Raw genomic sequence first — 10,783 nt, forward strand, 5'->3', positions numbered from 1 at the left:
ACTAACAGTCTCCCCACTTGGAGAGTCAGCGCATTTAACCTCCTGTTTGGCCCAGTTTGCAATTTCTGCGGAAGATGAACAGGAATAGCGAGAACCAATGAGAGGCTAGCTGGAGGTGTCTGGACGGGCAAATTTAACTCTCATTTCCCACCAGGAAGAGGAAATAACCAAAGGCTCAGCGTGCCGTACCGGAACCAGATTAGGGCCTGAAGCCATCCTGCGGTGTTGCGGCCAGCTCACAAGAAAGCGAGTTGAAGAAAGGAGCTCAGGGACACTGTAATTCACAAACCTGCAGAGTTATAAATGACAGCTATCGTCCAAAAATAGACTGAAGTAAGGCTGCCAAGAGGACTTGAAAGCAGGGCAGAATTGCAGGAAACCGATTTCAGGAGGTAGACTGGAATTGCATTGAAAGCATAGGAAAAGAGGCAGAACGTCCACAATGATGCACTTGGCCAAAAAGGGCGTATGCGTTTTTTCCTGAATATATTCAGGAAAAAACGCATACGCCCTTTTTGGCCAACCAAGCAAGCTTGCAAAGGAAATCTGCACTACAATGAAGTCTCACTTCCCCCCGGTCAAAAGGGCCATCTGAAAAAAGTGTAAAATCCAGAAAGGCAGGACAGGCCATGGAGAACTGGGAGCCTTGTTATGCTGATGGGCGGGATGTAAACTGCCAACAGACACACGGGAGAAGTGTATGGTGTCTCCTGAAACATCTAAAAAACAAAGCAACAGAGCCTAGGGCACTTCCACTTATGGTCCTATAGCTTAGGGAAATTAAAATCAAAAAGACACAGCCACCCCAAAGTTTGGGACGCCTCTGTTTACAACAACCTCGTTTACCGTACAAGTTCAATATCACAGAAAGTGAAAAATGGATAAAGAACTTGTGGTACTTACGTACAATGCAGTATCACTCAGCAATGAAATCTATGTCATCAGGCCCGTAGCAGCATAATGAGTGGATTCAGGTACGATGATTCTAACTGAAATAAGTCACACAGAAAAAGAAACATCATAAGATATCACTAATACACGGAATGTAAACTTGGCTACACAGGAACTGAATTCCAAAACAGAACATGGTCTCAAATTTAGAAAACCAACTTATGCTTGCTTAAGGGTAAAGGTGAGTTGGGGTGCTGCATAAAACCAGAGATTGAAATGAGCACAGATAAAGTTCCTTAAGCCAAATATGGAATAGACAAGAGCTACTCCTTGCTCAACGAAATGGACTCAACACCCCATATTAAACGCCTAAGAATGTACCTGACTAGTAAGTATCTTAAAACCTATGGATTGCTATGTCTCCAAAAGAGAATCAAGCATGTGTACAGGGGCATAAACACAGCAGTGATAGGATTGGAGCGGTTCGGTGAGCAAATGAAGACCCTTTGAAGACATATTGCATGGTACCCATTCCACGGGTCTCAACTCTCCAGGTTTAAGGTATTCTTCCTTCAGCTAAAACATGCATGTGGAACCCAGAGTACGATCAACCGTGTGAACGGGAGACGTGTTCAAATATGTCTCAGTTTTCCTCCCCTGGTACTCGGGTGCAACATTCCAGACGCTTTACTAACACTCTCCCCACTTGGAGAGTCAGCGCCTTTAACCTCCTGTTTGGCCCAGTTTGCAATTTCTGCGGAAGATGAACAGGAATAGCGAGAACCAATGAGAGACTAGCTGGAGGTGTCTGGACGGGCAAATTTAACTCTCATTTCCCACCAGGAAGAGGAATTAACCAAAGGCTCAGCGTGCCGTACCGGAATCAGATTAGGGCCTGAAGCCATCCTGCGGTGTTGCGGCCAGGTCACAAGAAAGCGAGTTGAAGAAAGGAGCTCAGGGGCACTGTAATTCACAAGCCTGCAGAGTTATAAATGACAGCTATCGTCCAAAAATAGACTGAAGTAAGGCTGCCAAGAGGACTTGAAAGCGGGGCAGAATTGCAGGAAACCGATTTCAGGAGGTAGACTGGAATTGCATTGAAAGCATAGGAAAAGAGGCAGAACGTCCACAATGATGCACTTGGCCAAAAAGGGCGTATGCGTTTTTTCCTGAATATATTCAGGAAAAAACGCATACGCCCTTTTTGGCCAACCAAGCAAGCTTGCAAAGGAAATCTGCACTACAATGAAGTCTCACTTCCCCCCGCTCAAAAGGGCCATCTGAAAAAAGTGTAAAATCCAGAAAGGCAGGACAGGCCATGGAGAACTGGGAGCCTTGTTATGCTGATGGGCGGGATGTAAATTGCCAACAGACACTCGGGAGAAGTGTATGGTGTTTCCTGAAACATCTAAAAAACAAAGCAACAGAGCCTAGGGCACTTCCACTTATGGTCCTATAGCTTAGGGAAATTAAAATCAAAAAGACACAGCCACCCCAAAGTTTGGAACGGCTCTGTTTACAAGAACCTCGTTTACAGTACAAGTTCAACATCGCAGAAAGTGAAAAATGGATCAAGAAGTTGTGGTATTTACTTACAAAGCAATATCACTCAGCAATGAAATCTGTGTCATCAGGCCCTTAGCAGCACAATGAGTGGATTCAGGTATGATGATTCTAACTGAAGTAAGTCACACAGAAAAAGAAACATCATAAGATATCAGTAATACACGGAATGTGAACTTGGCTACACAGGAACTGAATTACAGAACAGAACAGGGATTCAAATTTAGAAAACCAACTTATGCTTGCTTAAGGGTAAAGGTGAGTTGGGGTGCTGCATAAAACCAGAGATTGAAATGAGCACAGATAAAGTTCCTTAAGTCAAATATGGAATAGACAAGAGCTACTCCTTGCTCAACGAAATGGACTCAACACCGCATATTAAACGCCTAAGAATGTACCTGACTAGTAAGTATCTTAAAACCTATGGATTGCTATGTCTCCGAAAGAGAATCAAGCATGTGTACAGGGGCATAAACGCAGCAGTGATAGGATTGGAGAGGTTCGGTGAGCAAATGAAGACCCTTTGAAGTCATATTGCATGGTACCCATTCCACGGGTTTCAACTACCCAGTTTTAAGGTATTCTTCCTTCAGCTAAAACATGCATGTGGAACCTAGAGTATGATCAACCATGTGATCGGGAGACATGTTCAAATATGTCTCAGTTTTCCTCCCCTGGTACTCGGGTGCAACATTCCAGACGCTTTAATAACACTCTCCCGACTTGGAGAGTCAGTCCCTTTAACCTCCTGTTTGGCCCAGTTTGCAATTTCTGCGGAAGATGAACAGGAATAGCGAGAACCAATGAGAGGCTAGCTGGAGGTGTCTGGACGGGCAAATTTAACTCTCATTTCCCACCAGGAAGAGGAATTAACCAAAGGCTCAGCGTGCCGGCCCGGAACCTGATTAGGGCCTGAAGCCATCCTGCGATGTTGCGGCCAGGACACAAGAAAGCGAGTTGAAGAAAGGAGCTCAGGGGCACTGTAATTCACATACCTGCAGAGTTATAAATGACAGCTATCGTCCAAAAATAGACTGAAGTAAGGCTGCCAAGAGGACTTGAAAGCGGGGCAGAATTGCAGGAAACCGATTTCAGGAGGTAGACTGGAATTGCATTGAAAGCATAGGAAAAGAGGCAGAACGTCCACAATGATGCACTTGGCCAAAAAGGGCGTATGCGTTTTTTCCTGAATATATTCAGGAAAAAACGCATACGCCCTTTTTGGCCAACCAAGCAAGCTTGCAAAGGAAATCTGCACTACAATGAAGTCTCACTTCCCCCCGGTCAAAAGGGCCATCTGAAAAAAGTGTAAAATCCAGAAAGGCAGGACAGGCCATGGAGAACTGGGAGCCTTGTTATGCTGAAGGGCGGGATGTAAATTGCCAAAAACCACTCGGGAGAAGTGTATGGTGTTTCCTGAAACATCTAAAAAACAAAGCAACAGAGCCTAGGGCACTTCCACTTATGGTCCTATAGCTTAGGGAATTTAAAATCAAAAAGACACAGCCACCCCAAAGTTTGGAACGGCTCTGTTTACAAGAACCTCGTTTACAGTACAAGTTCAACATCGCAGAAAGTGAAAAATGGATAAAAAAGTTGTGGTATTTACTTACAAAGCAATATCACTCAGCAATGAAATCTATGTCATCAGGCCCTTAGCAGCACAATGAGTGGATTCAGGTATGATGATTCTAACTGAAATAAGTCACACAGAAAAAGAAACATCATAAGATATCAGTAGGGTGGAGGTCGGGGCTGCGTAGTGGGAGGCGGACTGTTGAGGGGCGCGGAAGAGCTGCAGGTGCGGCCCAGCGGCCGATTCCGCGGGCCCGCCGAGCCAGGAGGTACTGAGCCGCCGCCGCCGCCGCCGCCGCCCTCGGCCCGGCCTGCAGCGGGGTATGGGGGCGGTGCGGCCCCTCGGCCCCCTCCCCCTCTCTCCCTCCTCTCCACCCCTCCCCTTCCCGTGGTCCCGGGCTCCCGGACCCTCCCCCAGGGCCGCATTCTCCTCTCCCCGTCTTCCTGTCCTCTTCCGCTGTCCTCTCGTTCCCCACCCCCAAGCATAAACACCCCTCCGCGTCCCAGGCGTCTCCCGTCGCCCCTCCCCCCTCCCCGGGGGTCCGCCCTCCAGCGTTCCGGGGGTTCCCGAGGTCTCTCCAGCGGCAGCTTTCTGTAAGCGCGGTCCCGAAGATGGGAGGCGCGGTGAGTGCTGGTGAAGACAACGACGAGCTGATAGACCATCTGAAGGCGGCGCAGTACATCCGCTCCGAGCTGGTGGAGCAGGCCTTCCGAGCTGTTGACCGCGCCGACTATTACCTCGAGGAGTTTAAGGAGAACGCGTACAAGGACCTGGCATGGAAACACGGGAACATCCACCTCTCTGCTCCGTGCATCTATTTGGAGGTGATGGAGGCCCTGGACCTGCAGCCTGGCCTTTCCTTCCTGAACCTGGGCAGCGGCACCGGCTACCTCAGCTCCATGGTGGGGCTCATCCTCGGTCCTTTTGGTGTGAACCACGGGGTGGAACTCCATTCAGATGTGACAGAGTATGCGAAGCAGAAGCTGGACTTTTTCATCAGGACGAGTGACAGCTTCGACAAGTTTGACTTCTGCGAGCCCTCCTTCGTCACCAGCAATTGCCTGGAGATCTCTCCAGGCTGCTCTCAGTATGACCGGGTGTACTGCGGGGCAGGCGTGCAGAAGCAGCACGAGGGGTACATGAAGAGCCTCCTCAAAGTCGGGGGCGTCCTGGTCATGCCGCTGGAAGAGAAGTTGACTAAGATAACTCGGACGGGTCCTTCCGCCTGGGAAACCAAAAAGATTCTGGCTGTGTCTTTTGCTCCACTCGTCCAGCCCTGCCAGTCGGAGTCAGGAGAATCACGACTTGTCCACACCCCTGGCGGTTCGCAGCCTCCAGGACCTGGCGCGCATTGCCATCCGGGGCACCATTAAGAAGGTCATCCACCAGGAAGCTGTGAACAAAAACGGGAACGGACTGAAGAACACTCCCAGGTTTAAACGGAGGAGAGTTCGCCGCCGCCGAATGGAAACGATTGTCTTTTTGGACAAAGAGGTGTTTGCCAGTCGGCTCTCCAACCCCTCTGATGACACCAGCTGCGGAGACCTGGAAGACGAGCGGCAAGAAGAAGAGGTGACAACCCCGCCGGACACCAAGCCCGAGCCCCCGGTGAACTTCCTGCGTGAGAAGGTCCTGAGCCTCCCTCTGCCAGATCCCCTGAAGTACTACCTGCTTTATTACAGAGAAAAGTAAGTCTGTGGTCCAGGGGAGGAGGCCAAGCCTTCCTGGAGGGCTGCCCGCAGCAGGTGCACTGGAGGAGGAAGGGGCTCCCGCTCTGCATCTCGTCTTCTCGTCTGTCCTTGACTGTCCTGTAGAGTTTTCATCCAGTCATCTGATTTCTGTAAACATAGTCTGACAAACATAAGGTGCAAGGGGGAATGTCTCAAAAGGGCGAGAGTCTCCTGGAGGAGGGGTTGACTTCACACTCTCAGGAAATGCTGAGGTCTACACGTGGAGGTGGCCTGGAGACCGTTTCTTACACAAGGTACACGTGTCTGCATCAGAAAGGAAAACTGAAGTTGAAATTAATCTGTGTTTCTTATAAAAGGTGAGACAAAAAGCACAAGTTGCTAAGTGTATGAAATCTTTTCTGAGTGGGACACGCCTATGTGCAAGTTTGAATTTTACGGAATCAACCTCTTAATTACTGGCACCGAGTAATTAAAGATTTATTAAAAGATTAATTTAAAAGATTTAACTAAATGTTTTAGTTATTTGGAACGTGGATACTTGATTGAAAAGCCCTCTCTTATTTTAAGTAAATTAATTACATCTTACGTGAGTTGTCAATTGTAATTTTAAAAAACAAAAATTGTGATGGGGAGAGGAATGAACGTATCAGATTGCCAGGTGTCTTTGTGGAATTGCAAAAGAATTCCAAGGCATTTTTTTCTGACACCTTTTGTTACCTTTAAAGTAACCAACATTGAGTAATCCCGTCAAAGAAAGTCCTGAAGAATGAAACAAGTGTTGTGTGTAAGTAATGAGCTGCATTACTTTTGCCCCAGAGACAGAGAGTACTGTTGACTCAACTTTAAATACAGTCAACGGTGTCTAAGGCTCAGTCCTCAGAGCAGGTGGGAAGTACTGGCTGCAGGAAATGGATTGGGGACGGTGTAGACGGCCTGTGGGTTGGTGTTTTGTTTTTTTTTTCAGTTGGCTATTGTTCTGTAATCACATAACAGTACTGATTCATAGATTTTATCTTTTATAATTCTGGAGAAAAATATTTGTTAGTTTTGTAATTTTTCCTAAGAACAAACGCGTGTTTGGTACATTGCATTAGAACAGTTTCACTCAAGTTTGACTTGTGGAATCCATCTTCTCCAGCGCTGTGTGTTGAGAGCTTCCTGTCTTATTAAGTCGTGGGTCTAGAAGAAGAGGCCGTCCTTTTAGTTAGGTGGCAGGATGTTTACAAGTGACACTGCTTCTTCCAAAACATTGGTTCTTTTCAGACTTTTCAGTTTTAACCAAAGTTAAACCCCAAATCAGAGTCATCCAGATTTTATGATTCATTTGATCTCTCAGCCTCTCAGGAGTTGCTGGATTTCAGTGTCTTTGTGGTTTTACCCGCTTCGCGGAGTTCTGGTTATTTTGTTTTGCCATTTATGCTTTTTTAAAGTAACTGAGTCATTTTATCACAGAACACTGCGTGCACACATAGCTGGGAAAGCGGGTATATTGCCCTAAATGGGTACCGTTAAGCTGTTGTAAAGAAGGGTTTCTTCATAGTCGTGTTTACCTGCCTTTAACTGAACGTCAAGCCTCATTGTCTCAGAGAGAAAAGCATGAGTCACGTTTACTTGCTAAGACTTCGGTTTGCAGATCTTGTTGACGTCATTCTAATTGATTTGTAGAGACCTCTGCAACACGTGGACGTTTTTGGACATGATATCTGAAATATTTTATATTAGGTGGCTTGACTAAATGTTTTTCTGTAATTGTATATGGATTTCCTTTTTTTTCAACCACATTTGCCTTTATGCTAGATTGTAGAAAGTCTTTGCGAGGCATAAGACATGTTTTCCCCTATGTATGTTAAACCTTTCCTAACATTTTGTATTTACATGTTGGTTTGTGACTTTTAAACCAGAATTTGGTTACAAGATATATATATATAGATATTGAATATAATATATGTGAAATAATTTGGTATTGATCTATCTAATAAACATAAAGGAGAATCATCAGTGAGTTTCCCTGTGTGTCAGCACCTTTCTCCGGAGTCAGTCTGAGACACTACTTTCTGTTTTCAGACAGATGACTTATATATATAGTCTGTGTTGTCTGCAAGCTCTGTATTGTAAACCACATTCTAGACAATGGCTGACTTTTGTGTTTCGATTAGTCTGTATTTTTATATGTGACTTTCGTCTTGCAAGTAGTGCAGCCATAGACATGTGCAAAACAAGCAACAAATGTATAATATTAAGCACATAAGACAGAAGCCAGCTGCGTATTTAAAAGTATTTTTGCCCATCTGGAACTTTCAGGGGATTAAGGCGAGAAATATGAAACAAAGGTTTTGATGAACTGATACACAAGCGATACCAATAAAGGTAGTTACGGCAAAAAAAAAAAAAAGATATCAGTAATACACGGAATGTAAACTTGGCTACACAGGAACTGAATTACAGAACAGAACAGGGTCTCAAATTTAGAAAACCAACTTATGCTTGCTTAAGGGGAAAGGTGAGTTGGGGTGCTGCATAAAACCAGATTGAAATGAGCACAGATAAAGTTCCTTAAGCCAAATATGGAATAGACAAGAGCTACTCCTTGCTCAACGAAATGGACTCAACACCCCATATTAAACGCCTAAGAATGTACCTGACTAGTAAGTATCTTAAAACCTATGGATTGCTATGTCTCCGAAAGAGAATCAAGCATGTGTACAGGGGCATAAACGCAGCAGTGATAGGATTGGAGATGTTCGGTGAGCAAATGAAGACCCTTTGAAGTCATATTGCATGGTACCCATTCCACGGGTTTCAACTACCCAGGTTTAAGGTATTCTTCCTTCAGCTAAAACATGCATGTGGAACCTAGAGTATGATCAACCATGTGATCGGGAGACGTGTTCAAATATGTCTCAGTTTTCGTACCCTGGTACTCGGGTGCAACATTCCAGACGCTTTACTAACACTCTCCCGACTTGGAGAGTCAGTCCCTTTAACCTCCTGTTTGGCCCAGTTTGCAATTTCTGCGGAAGATGAACAGGAATAGCGAGAACCAATGAGAGACTAGCTGGAGGTGTCTGGACGGGCAAATTTAACTCTCATTTCCCACCAGGAAGAGGAAGTAACCAAAGGCTCAGCGTGCCATGCCGGAACCAGATTAGGGCCTGAAGCCATCCTGCGGTGTTGCGGCCAGGTCACAAGAAAGCGAGTTGAAGAAAGGAGCTCAGGGGCACTGTAATTCACAAACCTGCAGAGTTATAAATGACAGCTATTGTCCAAAAATAGACTGAAGTAAGGCTGCCAAGAGGACTTGAAAGCGGGGCAGAATTGCAGGAAACCGATTTCAGGAGGTAGACTGGAATTGCATTGAAAGCATAGGAAAAGAGGCAGAACGTCCACAATGATGCACTTGGCCAAAAAGGGCGTATGCGTTTTTTCCTGAATATATTCAGGAAAAAACGCATACGCCCTTTTTGGCCAACCAAGCAAGCTTGCAAAGGAAATCTGCACTACAATGAAGTCTCACTTCCCCCCGCTCAAAAGGGCCATCTGAAAAAAGTGTAAAATCCAGAAAGGCAGGACAGGCCATGGAGAACTGGGAGCCTTGTTATGCTGAAGGGCGGGATGTAAATTGCCAAAAACCACTCGGGAGAAGTGTATGGTGTTTCCTGAAACATCTAAAAAACAAAGCAACAGAGCCTAGGGCACTTCCACTTATGGTCCTATAGCTTAGGGAATTTAAAATCAAAAAGACACAGCCACCCCAAAGTTTGGAACGGCTCTGTTTACAAGAACCTCGTTTACAGTACAAGTTCAACATCGCAGAAAGTGAAAAATGGATAAAAAAGTTGTGGTATTTACTTACAAAGCAATATCACTCAGCAATGAAATCTGTGTCATCAGGCCCTTAGCAGCACAATGAGTGGATTCAGGTATGATGATTCTAACTGAAATAAGTCACACAGAAAAAGAAACATCATAAGATATCAGTAGGGCGGAGGTCGGGGCTGCGTAGTGGGAGGCGGACTGGTGAGGGGCGCGGAAGAGCTGCAGGTGCGGCCCAGCGGCCGATTCCGCGGGCCCGCCGAGCCAGGAGGTACTGAGCCGCCGCCGCCGCCGCCGCCGCCCTCGGCCCGGCCTGCAGCGGGGTATGGGGGCGGTGCGGCCCCTCGGCCCCCTCCCCCTCTCTCCCTCCTCTCCACCCCTCCCCTTCCCGTGGTCCCGGGCTCCCGGACCCTCCCCCAGGGCCGCATTCTCCTCTCCCCGTCTTCCTGTCCTCTTCCGCTGTCCTCTCGTTCCCCACCCCCAAGCATAAACACCCCTCCGCGTCCCAGGCGTCTCCCGTCGCCCCTCCCCCCTCCCCGGGGGTCCGCCCTCCAGCGTTCCGGGGGTTCCCGAGGTCTCTCCAGCGGCAGCTTTCTGTAAGCGCGGTCCCGAAGATGGGAGGCGCGGTGAGTGCTGGTGAAGACAAGGACGAGCTGATAGACCATCTGAAGGCGGCGCAGTACATCCGCTCCGAGCTGGTGGAGCAGGCCTTCCGAGCTGTTGACCGCGCCGACTATTACCTCGAGGAGTTTAAGGAGAACGCGTACAAGGACCTGGCATGGAAACACGGGAACATCCACCTCTCTGCTCCGTGCATCTATTTGGAGGTGATGGAGGCCCTGGACCTGCAGCCTGGCCTTTCCTTCCTGAACCTGGGCAGCGGCACCGGCTACCTCAGCTCCATGGTGGGGCTCATCCTCGGTCCTTTTGGTGTGAACCACGGGGTGGAACTCCATTCAGATGTGACAGAGTATGCGAAGCAGAAGCTGGACTTTTTCATCAGGACGAGTGACAGCTTCGACAAGTTTGACTTCTGCGAGCCCTCCTTCGTCACCAGCAATTGCCTGGAGATCTCTCCAGGCTGCTCTCAGTATGACCGGGTGTACTGCGGGGCAGGCGTGCAGAAGCAGCACGAGGGGTACATGAAGAGCCTCCTCAAAGTCGGGGGCGTCCTGGTCATGCCGCTGGAAGAGAAGTTGACTAAGATAACTCGGACGGGTCCTTCCGCCTGGGAAACCAAAAAGATTCT

The sequence above is a fragment of the Delphinus delphis genome, unplaced genomic scaffold, assembly GCF_949987515.2.
Source record: "Delphinus delphis unplaced genomic scaffold, mDelDel1.2 scaffold_30, whole genome shotgun sequence".
Classification (NCBI taxonomy): domain Eukaryota; kingdom Metazoa; phylum Chordata; class Mammalia; order Artiodactyla; family Delphinidae; genus Delphinus; species Delphinus delphis.